Source organism: Artemia franciscana, chromosome 7 (assembly GCF_032884065.1).
Source record: "Artemia franciscana chromosome 7, ASM3288406v1, whole genome shotgun sequence".
NCBI classification, from domain to species: Eukaryota; Metazoa; Arthropoda; class Branchiopoda; order Anostraca; family Artemiidae; genus Artemia; species Artemia franciscana.
The window spans coordinates 41,356,165-41,373,071 of record NC_088869.1 but is presented as its reverse complement, the minus strand read 5'-3'; the positions used below and the strand labels follow the sequence as shown (position 1 = coordinate 41,373,071).

Here is a 16,907-nt window from a genome sequence, read left to right as displayed (position 1 = left end):
AGTTTTTATTTCTTTTTAGTTTTTTTGTCCCGGTCGTCATTTATATCCCCCTGTTTCCCCCGGTGTCCCCGTTGTAGTTGTGTCCCTGTGTCCCGGTCGTTATTTATATTCCCTGTGTCCCGGTCGTCATTTGTATCCCGGTGTACCGGTCTGTATATACATTCGTTTTTTAGTTTTGTTTTTCTCCTTTATTTTTTTCCTTTTTTTTTCTTTTTTAGTTTATTTAGATTTTTAGATTTTTTAGTTTTTTTATTAGTTTTTAGTTTTTTTTTCTTTTTAGTTTTTTTGTAGTTTTTACCTTCTTTTTAGTTTTGTTAATTTTTTTTTTTACTTGTGTCCTGGTCGTCATTTATACTCCCTGTGTCCCGGTGCTTTGTTGATTGCTAATCGAACATTCCTTTTGTCCTGGTCGCTTTCTCTTTGAGTGTCGTCATTTATTTTTTTCTTTTTTAGTTCTTTTAGTTTTTACCTTTTTTAGTTTTTTTTTAGTTTTTAGTTTTTTTAGTTTTTTACCTTTTTTTAGTTTTTTTAGTTTTTTAGCTTTTTTATTTTTTTTATTAGTTTTTAGTTTTTTTGTAGTTTTTGCCTTTTTTTTTAGTTTTTTGTCCTGGTCGCTTTCTCTTTGAGTGTCGTCATTTATTAGTTTTTTCCTTTTTTTTTTTAGTTTTTTATTGGTTTTTACCTTTATTTTAGCTTATTTTTCAGTTTTTTCCTTTTTTTTAGTTTTTTTTTATTTTTTATTTTTTTAGTTTTTTACCTTTTTTTAGTTTTTTTAGTTTTTTTAGTTTTTTAGCTTTTTTACTTTTTTTATTAGTTTTTAGTTTTTTTTTGTAGTTTTTGCCTTTTTTTAGTTTTTTCAGTTTTTTTTTTAGTTTTTTATTGGTTTTTACCTTTATAGTTATTTATTAGTTTTTTCCTTTTTTTTTTTAGTTTTTTATTGGTTTTTACCTTTATTTTAGCTTATTTTTCAGTTTTTTCCTTTTTTTTAGTTTTTTTTATTTTTTATTTTTTTAGTTTTTTACCTTTTTTTAGTTTTTTTAGTTTTTTTAGTTTTTTAGCTTTTTTACTTTTTTTATTAGTTTTTAGTTTTTTTTTTGTAGTTTTTGCCTTTTTTTAGTTTTTTCAGTTTTTTTTTTAGTTTTTTATTGGTTTTTACCTTTATAGTTTTTTTAGTTTTTTAGCTTTTTTATTTTTTTTATTAGTTTTTAGTTTTTTTTGTAGTTTTTGCCTTTTTTTAGTTTTTTCAGTTTTGACGTCACCTAATCCAGTTTTTTCAGGTGACGTCACCTGACACATCCATCCACACATCCATCCATCCATCCATCCACAGACAACTTATTTTTATATATATAGATATATATATATATATATATATATATATATATACATATATATATCTACTAGCTGTTGGGGTGGCGCTTCGCGCCACCCCAATACCTAGTTGGTGGGGCGCTTCGCGCCCCCCCAAAGCCCCCCCGCGCGCGTAAGTCGTTACGCGCCATATTAGTTATGCGCCATTGTAGTTGTGTCCCTGTGTCCCACCTGTGAATATAGATAGATTTATATATGTGTTTCAAACTACGCAAAAATTGCGAATAAACAACATTCTTGGCTTTCCCATTGTCTGCGCATATGCAAAGCCGTATGTACTAATAATGATGTCATATACAAACGCGGGAATGCGAGGAATAAGAACAGCCTCACCCTCATAAGGCCCTGTCAAGATTGTGGCCTCTATTAGGTTTTCCATTGTTTTTTTTTACGGCAAGTCGCGTGCCATTGCAAAGCTTTGGTGGGTTGATATTTCTTAAAAGTATTATTGGTACGCCTATTTTTAGTTGTAGCACGTGTAGTGGAAACCCTGAAGGATCTATGGAATTTAAAAATTCAGATGGATAATTAACCGCTTCATTTGGTTCCAAAACTGTGTCGACTGACTTGTAAAGGACTGCCTGGTCTCGAATCTTGTTCAAAACAATATTGTTGATTTCGTGGACGTCTATATTTTTGGGTGCGAGAATCGCTCTTTCACTTAGCCATTTATTATTTTTATAATTTTTTAGAATATTCGGAAATACTTTTTCAATCAATTCATTTTTGGACGTCACTAAATTACAGAAATCAGCAGGTAGTTGTATACGTCCTGAAATTGAGTCTACTGTTTGACCAGAGTCATCGTTTTGCAATCGGACACGCATATTTGTAGTTAGTTTTAATATTTTTACGTGTGCCTATAAATTAGAATTTTTTTAGGCAAGCATTCATTTCGTCTGCAGGAGTTAAACTACGTAAAAATTGCGAATATACAACATTCTTGGCTTTCCCATTGTCTCTGCATATACAAAGCCGTATGTACTAATAATGACATCATATGCAAACGCTCTTTTTACAAACAAACAAACATGCATACATACAACTCGTTTTTATATAGATAGATAGATAGATAGATAGTTAAAAATCATTGTATCTACGCACATGTTGGCCAGGAGGCGTTTTGTCAGCGGAAATAACAATTTTATGCGTATAAGTAGGCATCAAATCGATGGCTGTTTTGAACAGACGCACTAAATTATTATTTTCGTGGAAAAGATGTTGTAATTGGGAAACGATTGTCCTTTCAATGTTGGGAGAAATTTCGCAACGTGCATTCAATTCAGAATTTCTATCACTGATGAAGTACAATTGTAAAAATTTATGATTCTCGCCTGAGAATGGTAGAAGAGACCCTGCTCTATGATAAATTTGCCCTTTTACTTTGAAAGTAGACATAAATTGATCTGGATTTTCAATTTGGGCTCCAAACGACGTCATTTGGAAACATGAGTTGTATTTTCTGATTCATTTATATTCCTTATGTCCCGGTGTCCCGGTCGTCATTAATATCCCCCTGTTTTATATCCCGCTTATTTTTCAGTTTTTTCCTTTTTTTAGTTTTTTTTTTACTTTTTTAGTTCTTTTAGTTTTTACGTTTTTTAGTTTTTTTTTTAGTTTTTTAGATGAATTTTTTTTTAGCTTTTTACCTTTTTTTCTTTTTAGTTTTTATTGGTTTTTACCTTTTTTTAGCTTTTTATCTTTTTTATTTTTTTTTATTTTGATTTTTGATTTTATTAGTATTCTTTTTCTCTTCTATTTTTCATTTTTCCTTTTTTTAGTTTTTTTTAGTTTTTAGTTTTTTAAGTTTTTTCCTTTTTTTAGTTTCTTTAGTTTTTTTAGTTTTTCGGCTTTTTTATTTTTTTATTAGTTTTTAGTTTTTTTTTGTAGTTTTTGCCTTTTTTTAGTTTTTTCAGTTTTTTTTAGTTTTTAGTTTTTTACCTTTTTTAGCCTAACCAGGATTTGAACCTGGGACCTTCATTCTCCGTTCTGACACCCTCTCTCACCGAGTGACTACTCCAGCATGTTCATTTTGGTGTTTTAAATGGTATATTATTAACCAAATTAATGTGTTTTACAATATACTAAGCATCGTCATAACAAAAATGACGGCAACTAATTTCATGACGTCAGCCGAAACATGTCGTCACCTGATCCACAGATCCACAGACCCACAGACAGACAGACAACTTATCTTCTATCTATCTATATATATAAAAATAAGTTGTCTGTGTGTGGATCTGTGGATGGATCAGGTGACGTCATGTTTGTTCGCATATGACGTCTGAATTATTTCACACTAACACAAAAGAAGAAAAAAACTAAAAAAGGTAAAAACTACAAAAAAACTAAAAAGAAAAAAAAACTAAAAAAGCTAAAAAACTAAAAAAAACTAAAAAAAGGTAAAAATCTAATAACTAAAAAAAAACTGAAAAAAATAAAAAAAGGCAAAAACTACAAAAAAATAAAAACTAATAAAAAAACTAAAAAAGCTAAAAAAACTAAAAAAACTAAAAAAAACTAAAAAAAGGTAAAAAACTAAAAAAAACTAAAAACTAAAAAAGAAAAAAACTAAAAAAAAGGCAAAAACTGAAAAATAAAAGAGAAAAAGAAAACTAAAAAAATATGAATAAATATATTTAAAAAATAAGTTGTTTGTGGGTTATGTCTGTCTGTCTGTCTGTCGAGTGACGTCGTGTTTGTCCGCATATGACGTCTGAATTATTTCACACTAATACAAAAGAAGAAAAAAACTAAAAAAGGTAAAAACTACAAAAAAAACTAAAAAGAAAAAAAACTAAAAAAGCTAAAAAACTAAAAAAACTAAAAAAAGGTAAAAAACTAAAAACTAAAAAAAACTGAAAAAACTAAAAAAAGGCATAAACTAAAAAAAACTAAAAACTAATAAAAAACTAAAAAAGCTAAAAAACTAAAAAAACTAAAAAAACTAAAAAAAGGTAAAAAACAAAAAAAAACTAAAAACTAAAAAAGAAAAAACTAAAAAAAAGGAAAAAACTGAAAAATAAGAGAAAAAGAAAACTAAAAAAATATTAATAAATATAAAAAATATAAATATAAATCTATATATATAAAAATAAGTTGTCTGTGGATGGATGGATGGATGGATGTGTCAGGTGACGTCACCTGAAAAAACTGGATTAGGTGACGTCAAAACTGAAAAAACTAAAAAAAGACAAAAACTACAAAAAAAACTAAAAACTAATAAAAAAAATAAAAAAGCTAAAAAACTAAAAAAACTATAAAGGTAAAAACCAATAAAAAACTAAAAAAAAAACTGAAAAAACTAAAAAAAGGCAAAAACTACAAAAAAAAACTAAAAACTAATAAAAAAAGTAAAAAAGCTAAAAAACTAAAAAAACTAAAAAAACTAAAAAAAGGTAAAAAACTAAAAAAAATAAAAAATAAAAAAAAACTAAAAAAAAGGAAAAAACTGAAAAATAAGCTAAAATAAAGGTAAAAACCAATAAAAAACTAAAAAGAAAAAAAGGAAAAAACTAATAAATGACGACACTCAAAGAGAAAGCGACCAGGACAAAAGGAATGTTCGATTAGCAATCAACAAAGCACCGGGACACAGGGAGTATAAATGACGACCAGGACATAAGTAAAAAAAAAAAACTATCTATATATATAAAAATAAGTTGTCAAGCTAAAAAAAGGCAAAAACTACAAAAAAAACTAAAAACTAATAAAAAAGCTAAAAAACTAAAAAAACTAAAAAAAAGGCAAAAACTACAAAAAAAACTAAAAACTAATAAAAAAAATAAAAAAGCTAAAAAACTAAAAAAACTAAAAAAACTAAAAAAAGGTAAAAAACTAAAAAAACTAAAAACTAAAAAAAAATAAAAAAAAGGAAAAAACTGAAAAATAAGCTAAAATAAAGGTAAAAACCAATAAAAAACTAAAAAAAAACTGAAAAAACTAAAAAAAGGCAAAAACTACAAAAAAACTAAAAACTAATAAAAAAAGGAAAAAACTGAAAAATAAGCTAACATAAAGGTAAAAACCAATAAAAAACTAAAAAGAAAAAAAGGAAAAAACTAAAAAAAATTTTCATCTAAAAAACTAAAAAAAACTAAAAAAGGTAAAAACTAAAAGAACTAAAAAAGAAAAAAATAAATGACGACACTCAAAGAGAAAGCGACCAGGACAAAAGGAATGTTCGATTAGCAATCAACAAAGCACCGGGACATAGGGAGTATAAATGACGACCAGGACATAAGTAAAAAAAAAAATTAACAAAACTAAAAAGAAGGTAAAAACTACAAAAAAACTAAAAAGAAAAAAAAACTAAAAACTAATAAAAAAACTAAAAAATCTAAAAATCTAAATAAACTAAAAAAGAAAAAAAAAGGAAAAAAATAAAGGAGAAAAACAAAACTAAAAAACGAATGTATATACAGACCGGTACACCGGGATACAAATGACGACAGGGACAGAGGGAATATAAATGACGACCGGGACACAGGGACACAACTACAACGGGGACACCGGGGGAAACAGGGGGATATAAATGACGACCGGGACAAAAAAACTAAAAAGAAAAAAAAACTAAAAACTAATAAAAAAACTAAAAAATCTAAAAATCTAAATAAGCTAAAAAAGAAAAAAAAGGAAAAAAATAAAGGAGAAAAACAAAACTGAAAAACGAATGTATATACAGACCGGGACACCGGGATACAAATGACGACCGGGACACAGGGAATATAAATGACGACCGGGACACAGGGACACAACTACAACGGGGACACCGGAGGAAACAGGGGGATGTAAATGACGACCGGGACACCGGGACAGGGAATGGTCGATTAGCAATCACCATCAACAAAGCTCAAGGGCAATCATTAGAATCATGAGGTATAGATCTGAATACAGATTGTTTTCCCATGGACCATTATATGTTGCATGTTCAAGAGTCGGTAAACCTGACAATCTATTTATATGCAAAGACAATGGGACAGCAAAGAATGTTGTATATTCGCAAGTTTTACGTAGTTAAAACCATATATATATATATCTATCTATATTCACAGGTGGGACATAGGGACACAACTACAATGGCGCGTAACTATTATGGCGCGTAACGACTTACGCGCGCGGGGGGGCTTGGGGGGGGCGCGAAGCGCCCCCACCAACTAGGTGTTGGGGTGGCGCGAAGCGCCACCCCAACAGCTAGTATAATATAAATTAGCAATCAACAAAGCACCGAGACACAAATGACGACCGGGACACAGGGAGTATAAATGACGACCAGGACATAAGTAAAAAAAAAAAAACTAAAAAAACTAAAAAAATGGTAAAAACTACAAAAAAACTAAAAACTAATAAAAAAACTAAAAAATCTAAAAATCTAAATAAACTAAAAAAGAAAAAAAAGAAAAAAGGAAAAAAATAAAGGAGAAAAACAAAACTAAAAAACGAATGTATATACAGACCGGGACACCGGGATACAAATGACGACCGGGACACAGGGAATATAAATGACGACCGGGACACAGGGACACAACTACAATGGGGACGCCGGGGGGCACAGGGGGATATAAATGACGACCGGGACACAAGGAATATAAATGACGCCCGGGACACTCAAAGAGAAAGCGACCGGGACACAAGGAATGTTTCCTTGTTTCCGAATGTTCAATTAGCAATCACCATCAACAAAACACCGTCAACAAACCATCACAAATGACGACCGGGACACAGGGAGTATAAATGACGACCAGGACATAAGTAAAAAAAACTAAAAAACAAACTAAAAACTAATAAAAAAACTAAAAAAGCTAAAAAAATAAAAAAACTAAAAAATAAAAAAAAATAAAAAAAGGAAACAAAAGAAAAATAAAGGAGAAAAACAAAACTAAAAAAATAAAAATAAAAAAAAAATAAAAAGAAAAAAGAAAAAAAACTAAAAAAACTAAAAAAATGTAAAAACCAAAAAAAACTAAAAAGAAAAAAAGGGGAAAAATACAAAATTTATTTCATCATTTACCATTTCAAAAACGAATGTATATACAGACTGGGACACCGGAATACAAATGACGACCGGGACACAGGAAATATAAATGACGACCGGGACACAGGGACACAACTACAACGGGGACGCCGGGGGGCACAGGGGGATATATAAATGACGATGGGGACGCAGAGAATGTTCGATTAGCAATCACCATCAACAAAGCTCAAGGGCAATCATTAGAATCATGAGGTATAACTAAAAAAAAACTAAAAAAAAGGCAGAAAACTAAAACCTAAAAAAAGACCAATTTATATACAGACTGGGACACCGGGACACGAATGACGACCGGGACACAAGGAATATCAATGACGCCCGGGACCCTCAAAGAGAATTCACAGACTGGGACACCGGGACATAAATGACGACCGGAACACATGGAATATAAATGACGACCGGGACACCGGGGGGCACACGGGGATATATAAATGACGACGGCGACACAGGGAATCGTCGATTAGCAATCACCATCAACAAAGCTCAAGGGCAATCATTAGAATCATGAGGTATAGATCTGAATACGGATTGTTTTCCCATGAACCATTATATGTTGCATGTTCAAGAGTCGGTAAACCTGACAATCTATTTATATGCACAGACAATGGGAACATATATATATATATATATATATATATATATATATATATATATATATATATATATATATATATATATATATATATATATATATATATATATATATATATATATATACTAGCTGTTGGGGTGGCGCTTCGCGCCACCCCAACACCTAGTTGGTGGGGGCGCTTCGCGCCCCCCCCAAGCCCCCCCGCGCGCGTAAGTCGTTACGCGCCATATTAGTTACGCGCCATTGTAGTTGTGTCCCTATGTCCCACCTGTGAATATAGATATATATATATATATATATATATATATATATATATATATATATATATATATATATATATATATATATATATATATATATGTTTTTAACTACGTAAAACTTGCGAATATACAACATTCTTTGCTGTCCGATTGTCTGTGCATATAAATAGATTGTCAGGTTTACCGACTCTTGAACATGCAACATATAATGGTCCATGGGAAAACAATCCGTATTCAGATCTATACCTCATGATTCTAATGATTGCCCTTGAGCTTTGTTGATGGTGATTGCTAATCGACCATTCCCTGAGTCGTCATCGTCATTTATATATCCCCCTGTGCACCCCGGCGTCCCCTTTGTAGTTATGTCCCTGTGTCCCGGTCGTCATTTATATTCCCTGTGTCCCGGTCGTCATTTGTGTCCCGGTGTTCCAGTCTGTGATTTCTCTTTGAGTGTCCCGGGCGTCATTTATATTCCTTGTGTCCCGGTGTCCCGGTCGTCATTTATATCCCCCTGTGCCCCCCGGCGTCCCCATTGTAGTTGTGTCCCTGTGTCCCGGTCGTCATTTATATTCCCTGTGTCCCGGTCGTCATTTGTATCCCGGTGTCCTGGTCTGTATATACATTCGTTTTTTAGTTTTGTTTTTCTCCTTTATTTTTTTCCTTTTTTCTTTTTTTTCTTTTTTAGTTTATTTAGATTTTTAGATTTTTTAGTTTTTTTTATTAGTTTTTAGTTTTTTTTTTTTTACTTATGTCCTGGTCGTCATTTATACTCCCTGTGTCCCGGTCGTCATTTGTGTCTCGGTGCTTTGTTGATTGCTAATTTATATTATATTTATATTTATATTTTTTATATTTATTAATATTTTTTTAGTTTTCTTTTTCTCTTATTTTTCAGTTTTTTCCTTTTTTTTAGTTTTTTCTTTTTTAGTTTTTAGTTTTTGTTTGTTTTTTACTTTTTTTTAGTTTTTTTTAGTTTTTTTAGTTTTTTAGCTTTTTTAGTTTTTTGATTAGTTTTTAGTTTTTTTTTAGTTTTTGCCTTTTTTTAGTTTTTTCAGTTTTTTTTAGTTTTTAGTTTTTTACCTTTTTTTAGTTTTTTTTTAGTTTTTTAGCTTTTTTAGTTTTTTTTCTTTTTAGTTTTTTTTTGTAGTTTTTACCTTTTTTAGTTTTTTTTCTTCTTTTGTATTAGTGTGAAATAATTCAGACGTCATATGCGGACAAACACGACGTAACTCGACAGACAGACAGACAGACATAACCCACAAACAACTTATTTTTATATATATTTATTCATATTTTTTAGTTTTCTTTTTCTCTTTTATTTTTCAGTTTTTTCCTTTTTTTTAGTTTTTTTCTTTTTTAGTTTTTAGTTTTTTTTTAGTTTTTTACCTTTTTTTAGTTTTTTTTAGTTTTTTTAGTTTTTTAGCTTTTTTAGTTTTTTTTTATTAGTTTTCATTTTTTTCGTAGTTTTTGCCTTTTTTTATTTTTTTCAGTTTTTTTTTAGTTATTAGATTTTTACCTTTTTTTAGTTTTTTTTAGTTTTTTAGCTTTTTTAGTTTTTTTTTCTTTTTAGTTTTTTTGTAGTTTTTACCTTTTTTAGTTTTTTTCTTCTTTTGTATTAGTGTGAAATAATTCAGACGTCATATGCGAACAAACATGACGTCACCTGATCCACAGATCCACACACAGACAACTTATTTTTATATATATAGATATATAGATAGATAGATAGATATATAGATACAGTTTCTTTTTCAGTTTTTTTTTCTTTTTTGGTTTTTCCTTTTCTTAGTTTTTTTCTTTTTTAGTTTTTTCTTTTTTTTAATTTCTTCTTTTTATTGATTTGTTTTCTTCAATTTCTCAATGTTCATTTTAACATTGACACTTGGAAAAATCTTTACATGCCAAGCAAGCTAAAGCTCCAACAATTTATATTAAACCTGAAAATTTGGGGTATCTGTTTTAAGGTTTTCGAATTACTTTAATCTATTGTCAAAATATATTATTTTTTATATTTATTAATATTTTTTCAGTTTTCTTTTTCTCTTATTTTTCAGTTTTTTCCTTTTTTTAGTTTTTTCTTTTTTAGTTTTTAGTTTTTTTTTGTTTTTTACCTTTTTTTAGTTTTTTTTAGTTTTTTTAGTTTTTTAGCTTTTTTAGTTTTTTTTATTAGTTTTTTTTTTAGTTTTTGCCTTTTTTTAGTTTTTTCAGTTTTTTTTAGTTTTTAGTTTTTTACCTTTTTTTAGTTTTTTTTAGTTTTTTAGCTTTTTTAGTTTTTTTTCTTTTTAGTTTTTTTTGTAGTTTTTACCTTTTTTTGTTTTTTTTCTTCTTTTGTATTAGTGTGAAATAATTCAGACGTCATATGCGGACAAACACGACGTCACTCGACAGACAGACAGACAGACATAACCCACAAACAACTTATTTTTATATATATTTATTCATATTTTTTTAGTTTTCTTTTTCTCTTTTATTTTTCAGTTTTTTCCTTTTTTTTAGTTTTTTCTTTTTTAGTTTTTAGTTTTTTTTTTAGTTTTTTACCTTTTTTTAGTTTTTTTTAGTTTTTTTAGTTTTTTAGCTTTTTTAGTTTTTTTATTAGTTTTTATTTTTTTTGTAGTTTTTGCCTTTTTTTTATTTTTTTCAGTTTTTTTTTAGTTATTAGATTTTTACCTTTCTTTAGTTTTTTTTAGTTTTTTAGCTTTTTTAGTTTTTTTTTCTTTTTAGTTTTTTTGTAGTTTTTACCTTTTTTAGTTTTTTTCTTCTTTTGTATTAGTGTGAAATAATTCAGACGTCATATGCGAACAAACATGACGTCACCTGATCCACAGATCCACACACAGACAACTTATTTTTATATATATAGATATATAGATAGATAGATAGATATATAGATACAGTTTCTTTTTCAGTTTTTTTTTTCTTTTTTGGTTTTTTCTTTTCTTAGTTTTTTTTCTTTTTTAGTTTTTTCTTTTTTTAGTTTCTTCTTTTTATTGATTTGTTTTCTTCAATTTCTCAATGTTCATTCTAACATTGACACTTGGAAAAATCTTTACGTGCCAAGCATGGAAAAGCTCCAACAATTTAAATTAAACCTCAAATTTGGGGTATCTGTTTTAAGGTTTTCGAATTACTTTAATCTATTGTCAAAATATATTGAAATATTTGTGCAATTCCCAGTTTTTTTTTAGTTTTTTCTTTTTTTAGTTTTAGCTTTTTTAGTTTTTTTTTAGTTTTTTATCTTTTTTATTTTTTTACGTTTTTTCTTTTTAGGTTTTTTCTTTTTTTAATTTTTTTAATTTTTAATTTTTTTTTATAGTTTTTTCTCTTAGTTTTTTTTTAGTTTTTTACCATTTTTCTTTTTCGAATTACTTTTATCTATTGTCAAAATATTTCGAAATATTTATGCAATTTCCAGTTTTTACATTCTAGTTTGTTTTCTTTTATATATATAGAAGATATAATCTAGCGTAACGGACAGACAACTTATTTTTATATATATAGATATATATATATATATATATATATATATATATATATATATATATATATATATATATTCACAGGTGGGACATAGGGACACAACTACAATGGCGCGTAACGACTTACGCGCGCGGGGGGGGCTTGGGGGGGCGCAAAGCACCCCCACCAACTAGGTGTTGGGGTGGCGCGAAGCGCCACCCCAACAGCTAGTATATATCTATATATATATATATATATATTCACAGGTGGGACACAGGGACACAACTACAATGGCGCGTAACTAATATGACGCGTAACGACTTACTCGCGCGGGGGGGGGGGATTTCAGATAGGATTGGCCAATTTGGCAGTTAAGGTATCCATTTTCGAGCATCTACAATTCAATTATCGTAATTGTTCAAGTAATAACGCCAACTACAAAAATCTTCAATTCATATTTAATACTAGCTGTTAGGGTGGCGCTTCGCGCCACCCCAACACCTAGTTGGTGGGGGTGCTTTGTTTCCCGATGTCCCGGTGTGTAATTTTCGTCAATCAACAAACATGACCCCAGTCGACACACAAACATGACGCCACTCGACACACACACACACACACAGACAACTTATTTTTATATAGATAGATATAGATGGATAGATAGATATATATTTTAGGTAAAAGTAATAAAAAATAAGTGTGTATATAAAAATAGAGCTCTAATGTTGTTCTGCATACTCTTTTGAAAATGCTTGGTTTTTATCTGATTCTGTAGAAGACTCATTTATGTTAGCTCTTGGCTAACATTGACGCATTCGTCTGTACCTCTGGGAGCTTCTCTTTATTTTATTGCGAGAAAACTAATCACTAAAAGCACAATCGTTGATGAAATGGAACTCTTGTTAGTTGCTCTCAAGGTGTTTTTGTAATTTCTCACGTTCCTCATTGAAGGAAATGATCATTTTTGCAAGGTCCAGTGTGACTGCCTCAAAAGTTGGTCGGGCTCTCGGATTTTCCTCTACGCACTTCACTGCTAGATCATGCAGATCTACTGCCTCTTTTGCAAGAATTAGGTTAATATGGAACTTCTTCATGTCAATCATTCCATCTTTATAGCTAACTTCCAGCCGGTATATGTCCTGACGCAGCATTTCGCAGAGGAGGACACCAAAGGAATAGACATCATTTTTTATCGGTGTCCCCTTCAGAGATTCTGGCACATTGTACATAGAAACTGACTCGTAATCATCCTGAAAAATATTCCCGACTCCTGTATCTGTTACAACTGTAGTTCCGTTAAGATCTAGTGTAATACAATTTGGAGATAATCTTTGATGAGTAACATTGTTTAGGTGTAAATAAGCCATTGCTGAAGCAATATTTTTGGCAACTGATGCTACTTCTAAGTAGCTAAAGGAGGACTTTTCTTTGAGCTTACTTGATAATTTAACTCCATCTACACACTGGAAAACAAGTTGTTTATTCGATTTTGATTGTTTGCATCTTGTGCACGACGTAACGCCCAAAAACCGTACAAGATTCATATGATCTAGACGCTTTGTTATTTCTAATTCCTTTTCGAATATTTCAAAATCAGCTGATATCAAAACTTTTATTATTACGTTTTTGCTGTTATAAGATGCACTGTATGTATCGTAAAAATGCCCATTTTTAATTAGCTTCACATCTTTTAATTCTTTTTCATTAACATGGAAGGTATAACCTTCTATTTGACTCAGTATATTACGGAAAGACGATTCAGAGGCAGGCGAAAAACATTCTTTCGCAACAGAAGCTAAAAACCGGTTTTCATCATTATCACAGAAACTATTTTCCTCCATAAACTTATCTACGTCAACCATGTCACTTGGGGTTACATTTTCCCCGTCTGCTTTTCCTGTTATCAAATGAACCAGAAGCTTCCCATAAGAATTTAGATCTGACTTTTCTGATTGCAGTTCTTTGTGAGGTTCCACCATCATAGCACTTTTAAAATTTGCAACAACGGAAGAACCGTCGCTTTTTATGAGAATATTTTCACTATTCAAAGCATTAAGTGTGATATTTTTCGAGTGTATATAACTCATGGCCCTAGCTACATCTCTTGCAATGAGTATTTGGCTCAGACAGCCAAGAGGCTTGCCGAGTTTTTCTTTTAGGCTTCCACCCGGATAGTACTTGAAAACCATCTGTTCTCTTATAGATGATGAGGGCAAGTCCTTAATATAAGTGATCCCTAGCAATGTCACTACATTTTCACTCTGGGATGCCCTAAGTATACTAAATTGCTCATAAAATTCTTCACTGCTTTTAACAGAAACATCGTTATATACAACTACATCTGATTTTTCATAAGTTCCTTTAAAAAAATTGCTTCCAGGCCTAAGTTCTGCAAGTTTATTAAATCCTTCGGGATCAAGATATATTTTACAAAGGTCAGTTATTTCTGAAGCTACAACTTTGAAGGACGGTCTGTCATCGGGTCTTTCCTTTACGCATCGTTTTACAATTTCAATAAGCATTTTGGCAAACTCATCGTTTGGCAAGATCCGTAAAAAATGTTCAATCTTTACCTGACCATTTGGTAGGTACTTACCATGTAATTCCTCTAATTTCTTTTGAAAAATCAACTCCAATAGCAACATTCCATATGAATAAACATCAGATGATGCGTCATATAATTCACCTCTAAATACTTCTGGGGCTGACCGAGGAAACCCGTCAATTTTACCGTAATCATGCTTATCTCCAAGGTCATCAACAGCTAATCGAAAATCTGAAATCGCCACTGAGCCGTTGTTTTTCAGCATGATGTCATCAGCTATAATACTTCGGTGTATGATCTTTTTAGAATGAAGATATTCCATGCCAAGGGCGATTTCTTTTGCAATAAGCATTCTTTCCCTACATGTCATTGGATCCTGGACAGCCTTAGTGATTCGTTGCTTAAGTGTACCTTTTGGTGCATATTCGAAGACAATCTGTTGATATTTTGTTGACTCTATTGAGCGAACGGAAGTAACACCATAGCAAGCTAACACATTGTTGTGTTTTAAGCCCTCCATCATAACAGCTTCGCGTCTAAAAGCCTCTAATTTGTAACCACAGAAATCCTTTAAAATGACTGTATGACCTTTGTACGTAGCTTTATAAACATTAGCGTGGGCACCATGACTAATAAGAGTAAAGTCGCTAAATTGCTTGGGATCGATGTAACACTTATAACTCTCAAACGATTGTTTTTCCATGACGATAATACTTCATATAGTGAACCAGATTTTAAAGGCACAGTGTGCCTTTAAAGTTCTCTGCCACTAAATCTAGAGCAAAAATTTAAACTTATTCAAAATCAGAAGATGAAGTAATATATTTTGGTGTTAATATTGACAGAATTTTTATTGTATTGTTGCAAATAGTCATAATTATTTCTGGTGATTTTTCTGACCGAGTGTTAAACTGTCGTAGTGGGAGAAAAGCGAAGCGCAATTTGTGTAAGCAGTAGAATTAAATGAATCATTTGAATAACGTATTTTAACAAAAATAACTTTGTATTTCCGACGCAGGGACCTTAGTAGTCAAGAAGCGTCGTTAATTCTTAAATAATAATAATAACTTTGTATTTTTGGTTCAAGTAATATTTCGAATCAAATAAGTTGGGACTCGCCAAACAAGTTATGCAGATTTAAAGGGTTGGAAACACCCTTGGGAGCTGATGCAGATATTCAGCAATTAAAAAAAAATTATTGAAAGGAAACAGTTTTCACTGAAGGGCTCTACAAAAATTTGGAGGTTTCGAACCAAAGCGAAGGAACAATCGAGCTATAAAATTCCAAATAAAGGTAGGATTTTCGTCAATAACAAGGTTAGGTTGTTGTCTCAAATTACGGTGACTATGCCTCACTCAAGGGTAATTTCTAGGTTTTTGTTTAAATTGCCAAAATGCCGTGGACTTCGATGTCCTAAGGAATAGAAATTGTCTCGCATAGTTCGATATTTGATCGAGGAATGTTTTATTGCCGTAATATTTGATTTTACAATAACATAAAGAGGGTTCTTAGAGGCCAAATGAAAATACTGAAGAAAACACAGAAAGCGAATATTTCCAGAGAAGAATCATCTTTCTTCTTCAGCGCGAACAAAATAATACAATCAAGGAAAAAGCAAAAACCAAAGAACAAACGCGGAATGTACAACAAAACCAATGAAAAAAAAAACGCCAAAATATAATGAAACTCAATAAAAGACGAAAAATAAAAGAATTAAAATCAAATACCTAATAACAATAAGGTGAGCTATTCGCCAATATCCGCGATTTGCACAAAATCCAAACAAATATAAACTGCTATCAACAGATACTAACGAACAACTGACAAATAAAAGAAAAAACTCTGCCCTCTCAGAACTCATATTTAATAATCCAGACCATACTGTTTTATTTAGCCAAGCTAGCCTAGTTTCGCATGACAAAAGTATTGTCCAGCACTACAGACTGTCCAGCTGTTGAAATTTATAATTGCCAACATTTAGGTCTAGCTTTAAACAGAGATTCAGGTGATTTCAAAATAAATGAGTCGTATTTCGGTTTTCTTAAAAGAGAAGCCAATATTTTAGTAATCCCAGAAATAAACGCTGAACCACTTCCCAAATCACATAAATAAATACATCATCAACATCTTAGATCTCAAAGGGTATCTGCAAGAAATACAATGGTTAAATTCAGAAATCAGGTGACCTAGTTATCCATTTTTTTCGATTGCTGCTTCGTTTGTTTGAGTGAATGAATTTTTCTTTTATTTCTCAGTTGTTCGTTAGTATCCGTCTGCAAATTGCAGATATTCGCGAATAATTCACTTTATTTTTGTTAGGTATTTGATTTTAATTCTTTTATTTTCGGTTTTTTGTTAAATTTATTAATTTTTCTGCGTTCTTTTCATTGGTTTTGTTGTACTTTCCGCGTTTGTTTTTGGTTTTAGCTTTTTCCTTGATAATATTGTCGTTCGCACTGAAAAAGAGAGGTGGTTATTTTCTCGAAATATTCGCTTTCTATGTTTTCTTCAGTATTTTCATTTGGCCTTTAAATATCCCATTTTTGATAGTTTTCTTTCCTTATGTTATGACAGGCCAAAATGGTTTAAGAAATTGATTTTTTGATATTTATCAATTCAACAACGAACTTTTCGATTATCTTAATCTAATT

General features: G+C 30.5%; 1 long non-coding RNA gene across 1 annotated transcript; it reads left to right on the top strand.

Annotated features, from left to right (window-relative positions):
- The first annotated feature begins 1,096 nt into the window (after positions 1-1,096).
- On the top strand, positions 1,097-6,180 carry LOC136029313 (uncharacterized). Its single transcript, XR_010618015.1, has 2 exons — positions 1,097-1,277; positions 4,534-6,180. It is a non-coding gene; the product is annotated as an uncharacterized LOC136029313 (long non-coding RNA).
- The last annotated feature ends 10,727 nt before the right edge of the window (positions 6,181-16,907 follow it).